Genomic DNA, 19,484 nt, shown 5'->3' on the forward strand with positions numbered 1-19,484 from the left:
AGAGCAGCCATCTTGAAAAAATTATGGTAAATTGATTGAGATCTATATTAACACCATTTTACCATTTATTATTCTAAACAATACAATTTACGTTAAAATAGAAACTGCAACACTTAATACAAGAAAGAAACTTTCTTTTTTTTATGAAATTCCAGAAATGCTGAGGTGAAAAAATTTAAAATCCACCTAGTGATCTTATCCTATTATTTCATAAATATATTTATATATACAGAAACATCTAAACCTCTCTTTATATTGATATTAGAAGAGTACACTCACATTTCCTTGCTAAAAAGCCTAATGTCTGTAGGATTTATCACCAAGTAGATGTGTATTATACATGAAATAGATTGTATCTTAATAAATATATTCTTTATACCAATCAATACTTGAAACCCTAAAATCAATTATATGAAAAAATGACCATTTCGCTCCTTGCAGCCTATAGTACCTCACATCCCCCGTGAGCCACCTCCCAGGTAAGTCAATAGGCGCTTCACATGGGACCTGAAAGGAGAATTCTGCTCTGTAAGTGTAATCCATTTATTGGTTTATGGACCAAGAAACCTCTCGGGAGTGTTACAAACTCATATGCTTTCCTTGAGTGATGGGTTTTGCACTTGGATTTCTTATTTAATTGAAAGATGTGTAAAAACTTATGTATAAATAGAGTTCCCTATTGGCTACACATTTCAAGAGTATCTCAAGAGTATAAATTATTCCATCAAGGGGTTGGAATAAATTATACTCAATAATTGGAATCAATTTTCCCTAGAGTAAGCACAAAAAAAATTCCCATTAACATGGATAGAGGTTGCATATAAAGCATGAGATGAGAATATAATATCACCTACCAAATTAGCTTTGTATTCCTGAGGAGCTGGAGAAGTAGCACGCTGAGATAAGCCTGCTCATATTGAAGTATATCCTTTCTGGGTAAAGTCCCTACTGCATCTGGATGTAGCACAATGTCAGTGCATCAACTGCAGAAAAGAGAATACACAAGCCTAAGTGGACAATCAGTTTTTCTATCTCCTATTAAATGGCAGTGGCGTTGCCTGGCTCATACCTACCTTACAGTAATTCTGCAAAGACTGAAGATTTAGTATATGAAAAATACATCCCAATCCTTTGGAAGAAGAAAAGGTTAAGCTTGCCAATTTGAGCATCAGTAGCAGCAGCGATCATGTCTGGGAAACTTAGTATATCCTAACTACTGGGCTAAATATTATATTTATGCCGTTTGTTTGAGAGCACCCAGACTTCACAGGGTTCAAAGAACAGTGCTATTACTTTCTAGCTGAATAACCTTGTGCGACTGACTTAACCTCTCTGAAACTCAAGTGCCCCATCTGCAAAATAGCGATGACAATGGCATTGCCCTCATAGGCTTGCTGTGAAGATTAAATATGCTAGTTTATATAAAGCACTTAGAACAGTTCAAGGCACAAAACAAGTGTTCCCTATTAAAATTGTCATTATTGTTAATTTAAAGGAAAATAGAGCATAGTTGTACATATCCCTGTAATCAGCAGTATGTTTGTGGCACAAGTTCCAAAAGGAGTGTATTCTGCACAATGACTGTGGGAACTTGCAGAGGTCAGGTTGGAAGGCCATCTGATGCAAAGAGCTGACTCAATGGAAAAGACCCTGATGCTGGGAAAGATTGAAAGCAGGAGAAGGGGTCGACAGAGGATGAGATGGTTGGATGGCATCACCAACTCAATGGGCATGAGTTTGAGCAAGCTCTGGGAGATAGTGAAGGACAGGGAAGCCTGGCATGCTGCAGTCCATGGGATTGTAAAGAGTTGGACATGACTGAGCGACAACAAGAACAGCAAGGAGGATTGTACCTCCCCATCACCTTAAAGTCAAAGTTGGCCTCTTGACTTGCTTTGGCCAATGAAATATGAGCAGAAGCAATATAGTGTCACTTCAGGGTAGGAGCTTTAATATCTGGTGTGGTAGCATCAAGATACTTTTTTCCTGTTTCATGGTTCTGGCTAATGTTCTAGGTGCCTGCATAGGGGAAAATGATGCTTCAGAGATCTTCGATGACCCATGATGGACATAAAATTTGAGCCAGAGATATACTGTTTTTTAGTATAAGCTTCTAACATTTGGAGGTTATTTGCTACTTTAACAATACCTTGCCTATTATGACTGACCCAGAGCCCAAAGACAGTGTCCCAAATGAGGGAGGAAATTCACCCTAAAGTGATGAGAACAAGGATGCATTGATGAGAATTACCTGCTGCCAGGGAAAGGCCTGGTCAACTTTACCAGCCTCAAAAACGGCCAGTTCAACATCGTGCATGGCAAGAAGAATAATTTCAAAATATAATCCTCAAGAATTAGAGAATAATTAGGCAATAATTAGGACACCACGCTTACATGGGGAGCCAGAGAAGGCAGAGATCCTGGGGTAGAGAAACGGAATGTCCTTTCAGAGGAAACCATGTACCTCTCATCACCTCTTTGAGTTGGAAGGAATTTGAGGGGCAGGTGTTCCACAGACTCCCCTGGTGGAGGCTCAGTCTATTTTTATTCCTATTTCTAATGTAATTCAAGCTCTTCTTTTATACCATCTTCTTGCTCCCTGATGTTAGCCAAACTATAATGGCTTGAGAAGTGAAGTGACATACAAAAACAAACATCTGAGAAAATGTCAATAAAATAAATCGATAACAATTACAAATAAAATCCCCGCAGGGTGCCAGGCACTGTGGGAGGCAGCACAGAGGCACAAAGAACCGCTAAGGTCCGTGCCCTCGTTCAGAAACCACTCGTAACGGAGGCTTTCCCAGGCACTGACCCTTTTGCTAGGCACTTTACATGAGTTATCACCAGAGTGCTCAGAACAGCAGAGGTGGATTCTATTACCCCCACTTTAGAGGTGAGAAATTTAGACCTGGGATTACTTGCATGAGGTCCTACAGCAAGAAGAAAGTCAAGACAAGATTTGAATTCTGGAATCTTGACTTCAGAAGCTGAGGTCATAACTACATGATACCCCTTCAAAGAGTCTGTGTTTTGGTTGAGGAATAAAAACATTGACATAAAAATAAATTTTAGCTGCAGTAATAGTTATAAAGTAGAAGATGCTTAACTGACAGATGATCGGCGAAAGACAATGAAGTAGAAAGCTTGGTTCTAGAGAGGAGATAGCCCCAGTTACTTGTGTGGCCTGAAGAAACTTCATACGGGAAGAGGGCTCCAAACAAGGATGGGTAAGAACTGGACAAGTGGTCATTCCAGAAAACATAAGAAAAAACAAAACCCTAGTAACTAGGTACCACCTAGGAAAGACCACCAAAAAAAAAAACAAACCCACTACTAACTAACGAGAAGCAGAGCCAGTCTTTCATCCCAGCTTCAAATACCATTTCACTGCTAGCATCCTTCACATATTTCTTGATTCTAAAGCTGAGAAAAAGAAAAAAAGAAAGAAAAACTTCAAAAGACCTTTTCGACATTTATTTCTTTGCTCTAAACACAGCTGTAACATTATCAAGATTTCATTCTTAAAGAGACTAATCTCTCACAGAAGCAGCACTGTTCTGATGCTGCCTCTTGTATTTATTTTCCTGTATAAGACAGTGACAGATCTTAGAAACACTCTGGGAAATAGTTCCAGTTGAGCTCACTTGCCATTCAGATGAAGAAACCACGGTCCAGCCAGGCTGGGAAGGTGCCTGAGGTCACAAAGCAAGAGTCCCCTAGCTCCAGCTTCCTAAGGGGAGTGGTGGTTGGGGCAGGAATGGATTCCTGGCTCCTGCAGAGAACCAAGACAGCTAACAGAGCTGAGAGAAACAGGGCAATACAAGGGCTGAGAGTCTGGAGAAAGAGATTATTACATATACTAAAATGCAACCTGCCTTTGGCCCTCAGCATACTATGCATTGAACTTCAGAAATTTCCAGGGATTCTTCAACTTCCATTTTACACATTATAAGAAATGTTACTGCCTGCATGGTATAGATTTTTTACTCTTTGTCAGAAGAAAATACAAGATTCTCCCCAAGTTTAATAAAAGTGGAATAGCCCTTGCTAAGAACCACGGTCAGTTTTATAAATCAACTTAGGTCTTTTGCCCCCTCCACACTCATTAATCTCTTAATACTATATGAATTTCAGAGTCGTATCATTTCACTTAGTTAATTTGAAAGACATAATTTTAAAAGATGTTCAACTGAAAGTAAAACTTCTTTAGAATGTACATTATTTTAGATCAATTTTAACCATGGCTTTTGTTTTAGAACAACAGTGCACCAAAATAAATCCACACATAGAGACACGCTGAGTTGATGTCCTGGGTTCTGTTCTTAAAGCTCTTAGAGAATTGTCTGAAATTATAAGTGCCTCAAGCAACTTTCAGGGTCTACTGTCCTAAAATACCCCATTTAATATAATAATTCGTGGCTTGTTGATGCTAGGAACAGGATTAACATTCCCAAAGCAATGACAAGTTTTGGAGTCAAAAAACATTTTGAAAGACACTTTAGAGTTCATTTTTTATTTTTATTAATTTTTTAATCTAACTCAACACTCAGTGGAGTGAAGAAGGGAGAAGAAACTTCCCTCTGCTTAGCAGTTAACTATACTCACTAAAACAAAGGAAGTGTTCAAATAGCCGGGGAAATGTAATGATATTTTGAGTTTAGGTGATTTATATATTGTGATTTATTTATATATGGTGATTTATATATATTTAGGTGGTAGCATTGCTCTACTAGCTCTAAGGTAATGACTGTTTATAAAAAAAACTCTATTTACTAAACCAAATCAAAGTTACTTTTAGCTGAGTTTTTGTATCTAAACAGCCTGAAGCAAACAAAAGATGAGACAAAAAAGACAGAAAATCATTTTTGTTTCATATTTCATGTATCTCCTATCAATTTGGAGTTCTACCAATAGAAGTTGAATCAAGTAAAATAAAAGTAGAACTAGCCCATCATATACAGGAGAAATTCTATGAATCATAAGAATATTCCTAATTTATGATCCATGAAGACCTCCTAAACTGTTCTAATCACTATGAATCATTTAGATACAATAATTATTGAAGTATTAAAGCATAAAATCTCTCCATTAAGAAACGTTTAGGATTACTTAATAGTCTAATAACCATAGGAAATTTCATATTTCTGTGCTGGTTGTAAACAGATTGGTGCTTCTTCAGAACTATAATATGATTGAGAACATTTCAAAAACTTTTTTTATGGCATAGTTAACCAGAAAATCCATTTAAAATTTAAAGTTAAAAAAAAATATATAAATCCTGTTTTCCTTTGTATTTTGCAAATTTTATTGCATCAGTCAAAAAATGTGACTCGGGTAGTAAAATGTAAATGTTGCTCAGTGTAATGGTATGTGTTTGAAATACAACCCATTTGCTCTTCATTCATTTTGCCTTCATAGTTGGCAACACTACAACATTTTTTCTATAAAATATTCTTTGTTGTCCTGTTATCATACTCATATAATTTCTTTATGTTATCTTTCTTGATAAAATATTTTCCACCCATGTCTGCTTTTTATCACTTTACAACTTACTGCCACATGCCCTTTTCTCTTGGCAAAGTTTATGAAGTGTCTTGGCTAAGAAAATGCTTGAACTGGCTTATCAACGGCAATTGTCGCCTAGGACTTGAGTGACCACAAGGCATTATCTCAGGGTCAGCACTGGACTGTCCTCCCCCTTTCTCTAGCGACATGTTTTATGATCACCTTGAGAAAGCAAACCAGATTTTCTTTTTTCATAATTTACAACATAACAACTGACTGAGCACCCATTAACATCTTCTCTCTGCCCCCCGTGTGTAGATTTTCCATCAATCACTAACGCATAGGCGTTCCTCGGTTCCGTCTGTGCCAGCCAGCGCAGCGGAGTCCAGGGAGGACACCGTGGCAGCTGAACAAGTTGAGCATTTAAATACCCCACTCATCCCGGGTTTTGGCTTCCTTGCATTCATCTAGCTGTTTATGGACACCCAAAAGCTCCAAAAGCTGTTTTCCTTGGCTGTGAATTGGCCTCTATAAAGTGTGTCTTAGTAAGAGTATTGTATTCCTGTCCTTTAAAACCTAGCCAGGTACTTTTCAGCTTTGGCAGCCTTTCTGATGCCTGCACCAGCAGGGCTTTGTTCCTTTACAATTACTGACAACACACAGCTCCTAACACTCCGCTTGACAAAGTCATCTTGGCACTTGGTTAACACGACTTTGAAGCACAATCACTGTCCTCCCTAGAATAGCTTATATTTGTTTAGCATTGGAACCCAGTGAATTATGACTCCTATTAATAATGGAAATACCAAAACATGAGTCAATTTATTCATTTAGAAAAACAAAAAGGTCCTCACTACATCTTCATAAAAATGAATGACTCTGATGAGCTGTGGTAGGCAGTATCCTAAGCAGCTTGTCCAACACATACAAAAAAAGAAATTATATGATCCCTGTCATTAAAAAACTGTTGTTAGAAAACTCCATTGACATGACTGTAAAATAACTGGAGAATCTTATATAAGAGAGCAGTTGATGAGAATGTGTGATGAGCCATCAAGTGAATGTTTAACAGTAAAAAAAAGAACTTCATTTCAATTTAGAGAAAAGGTATACATTTTTTTAACAAAAAGAGTGTTAAACATAGGAAAAAATTGGTAAACACTGTAATGATTATAGAGTTGGGGGGAGGGGAATTACCTTGTTAAATAAAATTTTACCTGTACCTATTTTTGTTGACATCAGCATATATTAGTTTTATTAGTCTTAGCTTATAATAATCCTAACAAATATTCAGCACCTATTATATAGCCAGCTCGACACTCGATCTTAGATTGCCTAAGGAGAGAAAGCAATGCCTGACACAAAAGTTCACGGGCTGCTATCTTATTAATTAAGGGATACAATCCTGGACAGCAGCTGTGAGGGACAAAGGCAAGGAGGAAGTCGTCTCTAAGAGGAACTGATTGCTTAATTGTACTGCATCATCCTACAAAAGTTTTGTAATTGCAACTTTTCATTGTCAAAGATTGCCACAGGGCTCATTACCTCCCCCAAGTGTCCGGGTTGCGCGTTTGCTGGCCCTGAGCAGGGGGCCCATGGCTCTGCCCTCCTCAGCATCAGGAGAAGAAGCTCGGGGCAAGCCCGGAATGCGCTGGGTGCAGGCTCGGGGGAGACACTGTCAGGGTGCACCTGTGTGAAACTGACTCCCTTCCAGCCGGCGCACCTGCACGCAGCTGGGACGGGAAGAAGATGAGCTGGGGGTGGGGACTTGAAGTGGTACCTGGAGGTGTCTGATCACACTCATCACTTCCTCTAATCCTCTCAGCAGTAATATAGATTATGTGCACTTATAGAGTTTCACTGAGTCTAAGAAGCTCACCTAAAAGCATGTAGCTATTAGCAGCCTGTAATTAAGAAAGTTTAAGCCCATACTAGTATTCTAGTATAATCAATTGGTGGATTCAGCCAGGAAAAACATATGTGAAAAATATATATACATATGATCTCATTTAGTGGAAAAGAGAAATTCTTAAACTGACCTTCCCAATTATCACATACCTGGCGGCTCAGTGGTCAAGAATCTGCCTACAGTGCAGGAACCACAGGAGACATGGGTTGTATCCCTGGATTGGGAAGATCCCCTGGAGAGGGAAATGGCAATCCACTCCAGAGTTCTTGCCTGGGAAATCTCATGGACAGAGGACCCTGGTGGGCAACAGTGCATGGGGTCACAAAGAGTCAGATACGACTGAGCATCCTTGTTTTTCAAAGAGTAACTGTTATAGGAGCAGACATCAGCCTCCTGGTCCTCTCAGCCCCACCTTACTTCTAGTAATTCAGGACAGGCATTAATTCTAAAGAGACGTGTGTCTAAGAATGATGGAACACAAACAAAAGAAAACACTTTTCCATTCAAATAAAGACCTCAATGGCAACGGTGACTTGGCGTGCCACAGAGGTAGGAGGTGTGGAGGACAGGAAGAGAACTGCAAGAATTGCAGGATTACAAGAACTGACAAAATTACAGGATTACAGACTATAGACTAAAGCATCTTCAGTCAAGGTCATATATGGCAGGTTGATTGTCTGTTCTTGGAGGGCAGGAGCAGATCTCTTTCATCCTCATGGCCCCATTTCCCAGCTGAGTACAAGGCACCTAATTGGTGCTCATCCATTCATTATTTCAGTCAATAAATATTTACTGAGAATCCCTTATATGTCAAGCACTGACCTACGGACTGAAATATAGCATTGAACAGAGCCGATAAATATCCCTGCCTTCTTGGAGGTTACAGTCAAATGAAAACAGATGTTCAAACTCCAAAAAATATAAGTTAACTTCATGGGGTGATGTGTTAATAAGCAAATAAAGTGAGTATTTGGTTGGCTAAACTGAATTTACAGAGTTAAGATAGAAGGGAGTGTAGAATTGTTATCTGAAGGGAGCAAACAAAAAAAAAGTCTTAAAACACTCACTGGTGTATATGTCTTAACATTTTTAAAAAGTGAATAAGTGGTTCAACCTCTCTGAATGTTGTCTCACTATCTGTAAAATGAGGATAAAATCAACTTTACAAGATTTTTAAGGATGAAATAGATACTATATGTGAGATTATTTTCTAAAATACAAAAATGAATATTAGCTATTGTTATGGCTCTGGTATTATATCCATCTTTTACTCTTAAAACATGAATTTGTCACTTTATAGATTTGTAAGAGCCACATATGAGTGAGTGCATGCACATACACACACACTTTTTCAGAGGAATATTCTCTCATTTCAAGAGCAAATTAACTTCTCACTCATCATTGATCCATTTGAGAAGTTATTTTTTTTTAATGTCCGAAAATATCTTTATTTTGCCCTCCTTTATGAATAATAGATTAAATGAATATAGACACCTTGACTTGGTAATTTCTTCCCACTTCTTAGAAATATTAGTATCAGTTCTAAAGATTTACTTGCATGTTGATGTATGGCAGAAACCAACACAATACTGCAAAGCAATTATCTTCCAATTAAAAATAAATTTAAAAGATTTACTTGTTCTTTGATAGGTACGTGGCTATTTCATTTTGGCAGCTTTTGCAGTTTTCTCTTTCATTCTTTCATTGCATTACAAAGTGGTTTTAGTGTGAAATTACTTATTTTTCACTTGTGCTTGATATTTGGTGCATTTTCAGGGGACTCGTAAATTCTGAAAAACAAAAAAACCTGAAGCTCTTTTCTCTTCATATTTTGCTCCTCCATTTCCTCTCTTCTCTTCTTCTGGACTTCTGACTGGACACACTTTGGAGCATTTTTATTTATCCTCTGTATCTCTGACCTTACTTGGCTTCTGTCGCTTAGTAATTCTCTATTAGTAAACGGCAGTTTACTAACACACCGCACAGAGAATCATTTGAGAAGTTTTTAAAAAGAGAAATTTTGAGTGAATATTTCTATAAAGGAATGTAACCAGCAGTCAAATAAAGCATTGTTGATTGAGGAAGTTATTTCAATAAAATCAACCCATCCTATTCAAGCATCTCAATTATTTGAAGGATGAAACCCAAAGTCATATAAGCAACAAGAACTTTGAGAGCTTAGAAGTTGATAAAAATGTTGTTATCTTGCAACTCTAGTTACATCTGTTTTCTTATGAGACTCAATAAAACAGAGATAATAAACAACATTCACAAATGACAGGTGCTCTCCTTTTATTATTTATGTTTATATATGGAGTATCTTTTTATGCTTATTTATTATTTTATCTGTTAAAACTTTATATATATATATTTTTTAAGGGAGGAGAGGGTTACTAAAATTCAAAAGTTTGCTTTTACAGACGCTTAAAGGCATCTGCTTTTCTAGAAGATAAAGTTGAGTCAAAATTTGGGATCTGCAAAGCAATATTTTGTTCTATGCGGTACATCTAATAGGTAAATTACTGCATTAATACTTAAAATACAGCAACTTCTGCTGCCAACGTAACTACTATTTGATAACTGAAATTTCTTGGGGGAAGTGGAATACATTCTAGATGTAATTTGGCAGTGTGAAAACTTGCTAATAAAGGACCATTCTTAATCTGGTCCCTTAATCCTACTTAAGGTGTTTTTATGATGAGAAGTGATTAAGTACAGAGCACTTCCTACATTCACAACATAGTAATTATTTGAATTCAAGTCACTAAAACTGAAATTTATATGTTGGAGGATGGCATGGAGCTGATCACCCAAGATTACAACTTAAAATGCCATACATATTTGCTATGGTACACACTTAGTAATTCAGCAAATTGTTGCCTTCTCCTTTATTTTCCAGGCTCAACTCAAACATGAAAAGGAAATTTGACCCGCATTTAATGACCAGATCTATTAACAGTTTTGTCATGGTACCTACATCCTAGTTCGACCCAAACATAATACTTGAGCAGCACCAGATGCCACAGCCTTAGTTTCATTAGCATGAAAATGCATGCATGGCAGTTGTTAACAGAGACTGTTTAAATAACTGTATTTGTGTAGTTAAAAAAAAAAAAATCTCTGTCTTACTCTGGAGATTTGAGGCAAAGCTAATATAAATCATATCAACTAAAACATTCAACATATGTGAAAAGTACTCCATTCCCTGATACGGTCAATATGGAATAATTTATGTTTGTCAACAGCATTTGCCAAGAAAAATTGCAATTAGATGTCATTGTTAGATTCTCTTTTTACTTGTTTTGTTGTGTGATTTGCCCATTTGCTCTCATAAAAGCTTACATACCTAATTTAATGTTGAATTATAACTAAAGAACTTTCATATACATTTGTCAGAATCGTCTATGGAATGTGCTAAGTCGCTTCAGTCATGTCCAACTCTTTCTGACCCCATGGACTGTAGCCCACCATGCTCCTCTGTCCATGGGATTCTCCACACAAGTATACAAGCGTACTGGAGTGGGTTGCCATTCCCTTCTCCAGGGGATCTTCCTGATCCAGGGATCAAACCTGAGTCTCCTAATGTCTTCTGCATCAGCAGAGAAGTTCTTTACCATGAGTGCCACCTGGGAAGTACTTCCTCTTATGTCTATGGATAATAGAAAAGAGTTAATAATAAGCTCACTACCAATACCACCACAATAGCACTCCTTTCCAAGAACTTAGAAACAAGCTTGTATGCTGGGAGAGTATATAATAAACATAAAATGGATTGGAGAAGAAATGGCCAAAAAACTTTGACTGTAACCAGTTTATGAATTTTATCTAAATGGGGAAAAAGACAAATAGAAACAGATGTTACATATCTCTACTATAAGATTATAAAACTAACCTCCTCTCATGCTTTCTACTTCTCCAATAACATGACCAAACAGAAAGGTCATGAGTGAAGAAGGTCATTCAGTAAAACAATTCACTTGTGCTTTATTTACTGTAAAATAACACATTGGTATTTTGCTTTTGTATATTAGTCTTCTGTGAGCTTCAGTAGCACGAATCAGGATCACTGAACTTGATGAGCTCTAGGCCAGTGAAGTTTCTAAGTTGGTCAGGAAAGGGTCAGGCCAAGACCTCATCACTTTTGCAGGCTCTTGCTTGTTGTCTTGTTCAGTCACTCAGTCATGCCCGACTCTTTTCAACCCCGTGACCTGCAGCACACCAGACTTCCATGTCCTTCACCATCTCCCAGAGTTTGCTCAAACTCACGTCCATTGAGTCAGTGATGTCATCCAACCATTTTGTCCTCTGTCGTCCCCTTCTCCTCCTGCCTTCAATATTGCCCAGCATCAGGGTCTTTTCAAATGGGTCAGCTCTTTGCATCAGGTGACCAAAGTATTAGAGCTTCAGCTTCAGCATCAATCCTTCCAATGAATATTCAGGATTGATTTCCTTCAGCATTGGCTGGTTTGATCTCCTTGCAGTCCAAGAGACTCTTGAGAGTCTTCAACACCACAGTTCAAAAGCATCAATTCATTGGCACTCAGCCTTCTTTACAGTCCAATTTTCACATCCATACATGACTACTGGAAAAGCCATATCTTTGACTATATGGATCTTTGTTGGCAAAGTAATGTCTCTGCTTTTTAATATGCTGTCTAGGTTTGTCATAACTTTTCTTTCAAGGAGCAAGCGGGCTCTTGGAAAACAGTCAATTGCTTTTTCTTGATGAAACTCTAACTTTACTCCTTAATTTTTCATTCAAACTTCTACAATGATAAAAGAAGTCAAGTCTCGAAATTTCCTACACTTTATATTTATTAATGTCAGATTATTTTCAGTATAGTTGACTATTTCACAAAGGAAGATTTCTAAAATTTTAGGACAGGTAACCTAGAAGATAGGGTAGTTAAAAGAACAACCAGTATCTAGTCACTAGACCCAGAATCCTCCAACATGGCCTGGTGGCTATGTATCAGGGGAGAAAATGACATTTTATATTTCCCTAAAATCAATCCACATCCCTCCCAAAATTCTGTTTTTCCTACCTGGTGTGCCACATGAAGACAATACTAGCGACAACAGTGATCATCATAGCTAACATCTGTGATTCCCTTATATGTGCCAATCACCTTGATAAGCTTCACATACACATATAAATTTTCATTTAATCTTTGCAATAATCCTAAAATATAGATATTATAATCTCTCCCATTTTGAAAATAAGGAAACTAAATGCTCATTGCTTCAGTAATTTATCCAGTATTATACAGCTAATACGGAGAAGGCAATGGCAGCCCACTCCAGTACTCTTGCCTGGAGAATCCCAAGGATGGCAGAGCCTGGTGGGCTGATGTCTATGGGGTTGCACAGAGTTGGACACGACTGAAGTGACTTAGCAGCAGCAGCATACAGCTAATAAATGATGAGGCTGAAATTTTAGCCCAGTTCTTTACAAATCTATAAACTATGCACTTGACCATTAACATATGTATTGCCACCACCAAGTGTGTCTAAGCTATTTTTGGGCCTCTTTATAATTCTTCTTCTTAGAAGATTCTTACCCCAATTTTTGCAACCATTGTATAAATACAATTACTTATAATACCATTTTTCCTTTATAGTTTTCCTTTCCTTTATGGTTAATCCTAAAGGACTAACCTTTCCTTTATGGTTTTCTTTTTTTTTTTTTTTTATAATTTATTTATTTATTTATTTTTTCAGTGGGTTTTGTCATACATTGACATGAATCAGCAATAGATTTACACGTATTCCCCATCCCGATCCCCCCTCCCACCTCCCTCTCCACCCGATTCCTCTGGGTCTTCCCAGTGCACCAGGCCCGAGCACTTGTCTCATGCATCCCACCTGGGCTGGTGATCTGTTTCACCATAAATAGTATACATGCTGTTCTTTTGAAATATCCCACCCTCACATTCTCCCACAGAGTTCAAAAGTCTGTTCTGTACTTCTGTGTCTCTTTTTCTGTTTTGCATATAGGGTTGTCGTTACCATCTTTCTAAATTCCATATATATGTGTTAGTATGCTGTAATGTTCTTTATCTTTCTGGCTTACTTCACTCTGTATAATGGGCTCCAGTTTCATCCATCTCATTAGAACTGGTTCAAATGAATTCTTTTTAATGGCTGAGTAATATTCCATGGTGTATATGTACCACAGCTTCTTTATCCATTCATCTGCTGATGGGCATCTAGGTTGCTTCCATGTCCTGGCTACTATAAACAGTGCTGCGATGAACATTGGGGTGCACGTGTCTCTTTCAGATCTGGTTTCCTCAGTGTGTATGCCCAGGAGTGGTATTGCTGGGTCATATGGCAGTTCTATTTCCAGTTTTTTAAGAAATCTCCACACTGTTCTCCATAGTGGCTGTACTAGTTTGCATTCCCACCAACAGTGTAAGAGGGTTCCCTTTTCTCCACACCCTCTCCAGCATTTATTGCTTGTAGACTTTTGGATAGCAGCCATCCTGACTGGCGTGTAATGGTACCTCATTGTGGTTTTGATTTGCATTTCTCTGATAATGAGTGATGTTGAGCATCTTTTCATGTGTTTGTTAGCCATCTGTATGTCTTCTTTGGAGAAATGTCTGTTTAGTTCTTTGGCCCATTTTTTGATTGGGTCATTTATTTTTCTGGAATTGAGCTTCAAGAGTTGCTTGTATATTTTTGAGATTAATCCTTTGTCTGTTTCTTCATTTGCTATTATTTTCTCCCAATCTGAGGACTGTCTTTTCACCTTGCTTATAGTTTCCTTTGTAGTGCAAAAGCTTTTAAGTTTCATTAGGTCCCATTTGTTTAGTTTTGCTTTTATTTCCAATATTCTGGGAGGTGGGTCATAGAGGATCTTGCTGTGATTTATGTCGGAGAGTGTTTTGCCTATGTTCTCCTCTAGGAGTTTTATAGTTTCTGGTCTTACATTTAGATCTTTAATCCATTTTGAGTTTATTTTTGTGTATGGTGTTAGAAAGTGTTCTAGTTTCATTCTTTTACAAGTGGTTGACCAGCTTTCCCAGCACCACTTGTTAAAGAGGTTGTCTTTTTTCCATTGTATATCCTTGCCTCCTTTGTCAAAGATAAGGTGTCCATAAGTTCATGGATTTATCTCTGGGCTTTCTATTCTGTTCCATTGATCTATATTTCTGTCTTTGTGCCAGTACCATACTGTCTTGATGACTGTGGCTTTGTAGTATAGTCTGAAGTCAGGCAGGTTGATTCCTCCAGTTCCATTCTTCTTTCTCAAGATTACTTTGGCTATTCGAGGTTTTTTGTATTTCCATACAAATTGTGAAATTATTTGTTCTAGTTCTGTGAAAAATACCGTTGGTAGCTTTCCTTTATGGTTTTCTAAAAAACCACAGCTTTGACAAAATGGACTTTTGTTGGCAAAGTAATGTCTCTGCTTTTTAATATGCTGTCTCGGTTGGTCATAACTTTTCTTCCAAGGAGCAAGCATCTTTTAGTTTCATGGCTGCAGTCACCATCTGCAGTGATTTTTGGAGCTCCCCAAAAAAAAGTCTCTCACTTTCCACTGGTTCCCCATCTATTCGCCATGAAGTATTGGGACCAGATGCCATGATCTGTTTTCTGAATGTTGAGTTTTAAGCCAACTTTTTCACTCTCCTCATCCACTTTCATCACGAGGCTCTTTAGTTCTTCTTCGGTTTCTGCCATGGTGGGGTTGTCATCTGCATATTTGAGGTTATTCATATTTCTCCAGGCAATCTTGATTCCAGCTTGTGCTTCATCCAGCCCGCATTTCTCATGATGTACTCTGCATATAAGTTAAATAAGCAGGGTGACAGTATACAAGCCTTGAGGTACACCTTTCCCAATTTGGAACCAATCTGTTGTGCCATGTCCAGTTCTAACTGTTGCTTCCTGACTGCATACAGATTTCTCAGGAGGCAGATCAGGTGGTTTGGTATTCTCATCTCTTTAAGAATCTTCCACAATTTGTTTTGATCCACACAGTCAAAGGCTTTGGCATAGTCAATAAAGCAGAAATAGATGTTTTTCTGGAACTCTCTTGCTTTTCCTATGATCCAATGGATGTTGGCACTTTGATCTCTGGTTCCTCTGCCTTTTCTAAATCCAGCTTGAACATCTGGAAGTTCACAGTTCATGTACAATTGAAGCCTTGTTTGGAGAATTTTGACCATTAATTTGCTAGCTTATGAGACGAGTGCAACTGTGAGGTAGTTTAAGCATTCTTTGCCATTGCCTTTCCTTGGGATTAGAATGAAAATTGACCTTTTCCAGTCCTGTGGCCACTGCTGAGTTTTCCAGATTCACTGGCATATTGAGTGCAGCACTTTCACAGCATCATCTTTTAGGATTTGAAATAGCTCAACTGGAATTCCATCACCTCCACTAGCTTTGTTCGTAGTGATGCTTCCTAAGGCCCACTTGACTTTGCATTCCAGGATGTCTGGCTCTACATCAGTGATCACACCATCATGATTATCAGAGTTGTGAAGATCTTTTTTGTACAGTTCTTCTGTGTATTCTTGCCACCTCTTTTTAATATCTTCTGCTTCTCTTAGGTCCATACTATTTCTGTCCTTTATTGTGCCCATCTTTGCATGAAATATTCCCTTGGTACCTCTAATTTTCTTGAAGAGATCTCTAGTCTTTCCAATTCTGTTGTTTTCCTCTATTTCTTGGCATTGATTGCTGGGGAAGGCTTTCTTATCTCTCCTTGCTCTTCTTTGGAACTCTGGATTCAATTGGGTATATCTTTCCTTTCTCCTTTCTTTGTCTTTCACTTCTCTGCTATTCACAGCTATTTGTAAGGCCTCCTCAGACAACCATTTTGCCTTTTGGCATTTCTTTTTCTTCAGGATGGTCTTGATCACTGCTTCCTGTACAATATCAGGAACCTCTGTCCATAGTTCATCAGGCACTCTGTCTATCAGATCTAATCCCTTGAATCTGTTTGTCACTTCCACTGTATAATCATATGGGATTTGATTTAGGTCATACCTGAATGGTCTAGTGATTTTCCCTACTTTCTTCAATTTAAGTCTGAATTTGGCAATAAGGAATTCATGATCTGAAGCACAGTCAGCTCCCAGTGTTGTTTTTGCTGACTGTATAGAGCTTCTCCATCTTTGGCTGCAAAGAATATAATCAATCTGATTTCAGTGTTGACCATCTGGTGGTGTCCATTTGTAGTGTCTTCTCTTGTGTTGTTGGAAGAGGGTGTTTGCTATGACCAGTGTGTTCTCTTGGCAGAACTCTGTTAGCTTTTGACCTGCTACGTTTTGTACTCCAGGCCCAAATTTGCCTGTTGCTCCGGGTATCTCTTGACTTCCTACTTTTACATTCCAGTCCCCTATAATGAAAAGGACATTTTTGGGGGTTATTAGTTCTAGAAGGTCTTGTAGGTCTTCATAAAACTGTTCAACTTCAGCTTCTTCAGCATTACTGGTTGGGGCATAGACTTGAATTACTCTGATATTGAATGGTTTGCCTTGGAAACGAACAGAAATCATTCTGTCATTTTTGAGATTGCATCCATATACTGCATTTTGGACTCTTTTGTTTACTATGATGGCTACTCCATTTTTTCTAAGGGATTCTTGCCCACAGTTGTAGATATAATGGTCATCTGAGTTAAATTCACCCATTCCAGTCCATTTTAGTTTGCTGATTCCTAAAATGTTGATGTTGACTCTTGCCATCTACTGTTTAACCATTGCCAACTTGCCTTGGCTCATGGACGTAACATTCCAGGTTCCCATGCAGTTTTGCTCTTTACAGCATCAGACTTTACTTCCATCACCAGTCACATCCACAGCTGGGTGTTGTTTTTTGCTTTGGCTCCATCTCCTCATTCTTTCTGGAGTTATTTCTTCACTGATCTCCAATAGCCTATTGGGCACCTAGCGACCTGGGGAGTTCATCTTTCAATGTCTTTTCTCTTTGCCTTTTCATACTGTTCATGGGGTTCTCAAGGTAAGAATACTGAAGTGGTTTGCCATTCCTTTCTCCAGTGGACCACATTTTGTCAGAACTCTCCACAGTGACCTGCCGGTCTTGGGTGGCCCTACAGGGCATGCTTCATAGTTTCATTGAGTTAGACAAGACTGTGGACCATGTGATCAGATTGGTTAGTTTTCTGTGATTGTGGTCTTCAGTCTGCCTGTCCTCTGATGGAGAAGGATAAGAGGCTTATGGAAGCTTCCTGATGGGAGAGACTGACTGAGGGAGAAGCTGGGTCGGTTCTGATGGGCAGGGCTGTGCTCAGTAAATCTTTAATCCAATTTCCTATTGATAGGCGGGGCTGTGCTCCCTCCCTCCACTGCTGCACTCAGTGCCCCCAACCCCGCAGCGGGCCACGGCCTCCCACGCCTCCGCCGGAGACTCCTGGACACTCCCGGGCAAGTCTGGGTCTGGGTCCTGGTGTGCACAGGCTTTTGTTTGTGCCCTCCAAGAGTCTGTTTCCCAATCCTGTGTAAGCTCTGGTGGCTCTATGGTGGGGTTAACGGCATCCTACTCCAAGAGGGCGTACACCATACTCAGAGCACCCAGAGCCCCGACTCCTGTGGCAGCCCACTGCTAACTCGTACCTCTGCAGGAGACGCTCGAACACAGTTCTGGCCCAGTCTTTGTGGGGTCTCTGGGTCCTGGTGTGCACAAGGTTTGTTTGAGCCCTCCAGGCATCTCTGGTGGGTATGGGGTTTGATTCTAAATACGATTTTGTCCCTCCTACCATCTTGCTGGGGCTTCTCCTTTGCCCTTGGGCATGCAGTATCTTGTTTTGGTGGGTTCCAACATTCTCTTGTCAATGTTTGTTCAACAGCAAGTTGTAATTTTGGAGTTTTTGCAAGAGAAGATGAGCGCACGTCTTTCTACTCTGCCATTTTTGGGTCTCAAAAAAACCATAAAGGAAAACTTTATGGAAAAAAAGAACTTACCTTAACCATAAAGGAAAGGTTAATCCTTCAGGACTAAAGGAAATCAGTCCTGAATACTCATTGGAAAGACTAATGCTGAAGCTGAAACTTCAATACTTTGGCCACCTGATGCGAAGAACTGACTCATTGGAAAAGACCCTGATGCTAGGAAAGATTAAAGGCAGGAGGAAAAGAGGATGACAGAGGATGAGATGGTTGGATGGCAACACCAACTCTATGGACATGAGTTTGAGTAAGCTCCAGGAGTTGGTGATGGACAGGGAAGCCTGGTGTGCTGCAGTCCATGGGGTTGCAAAGAGTCGGGCACCACTAAGTGAGTGAACTCAACCTATAATAGCATTACCTAAGAGTATTGTATAAATAGTATGAGTACTATTTTTAGTTACTTATCTTGAAATTTCCCCCTTCCAAAACATCCCCTACTTTTGAATTATTAATTGCATATTCCTACCCATAAGAATAATATTTACTCTTATCCTCTTTTTTTTTCCAGACTGAAAGCTTCACCTGTTTAGTTTCACTATAGGCAGCCTCTTCTGAACTATTCCTGGCTCTTTGCTGGCTTTCTTAGTCTGTTCTGACCAATACATTAGTGACAACAAATAGCAAGTAACACTGAGCACTACACGTGCAGACAAATCTGATTTTGAACAGGTTTTTTCCCTAATATACAAAAAGTGTGGAAAAGAGGAAACTTGCAGGCAAATGGATGCTTTCCTGAAATGTTTGTAAGGTCATCAGTGTAGAAGGATTACTTTTGGTTTGGAGGAGGAGCGGTTTGTAGATCAGCATAGAGTAGAACAATAACTGTTAGAAAAGGATATATTTCTTTAAAATGCATAGCAAGGACCTACTGTATAGCACATGGAACTCTGCTCAATGCTATGCAGCAGCCTGGATGGGAGAGGAGTTTGAGGGAGAACGGATACCTGCATATGTCTGGCTGAGTCCCTTTGCTGGTCACCTGAAACTATCACAGCATTGTTAAGTGGTTATACTCCACCCAACACTAAGTTAAAAAAAAATTGTTAAGGAGATATGTCTGCTCACAATCAGGAAATTCTTTGTGATGTTGAGAGGCCAACAGATTCGGCACCAAGGAACTGAGTGTGGAGGCCTCCAAGCAGAGC

The 19,484-nt window shown here is 38.9% G+C and overlaps 1 long non-coding RNA gene across 1 annotated transcript in view; it reads right to left on the reverse strand.

Moving 5' to 3' along the window:
• Positions 1-859: 859 nt before the first annotated feature.
• Positions 860-19,484, reverse strand: part of LOC122673508 — a 105,907-nt gene continuing 87,282 nt past the window's right edge. Inside the window, exon 3 of the long non-coding RNA XR_006334701.1 lies at positions 860-983. This is a non-coding gene — a long non-coding RNA (uncharacterized LOC122673508). The remainder of the gene's footprint in view (positions 984-19,484) is intronic.

The sequence above is a fragment of the Cervus elaphus genome, chromosome 17, assembly GCF_910594005.1.
Source record: "Cervus elaphus chromosome 17, mCerEla1.1, whole genome shotgun sequence".
Taxonomy (NCBI): domain Eukaryota; kingdom Metazoa; phylum Chordata; class Mammalia; order Artiodactyla; family Cervidae; genus Cervus; species Cervus elaphus.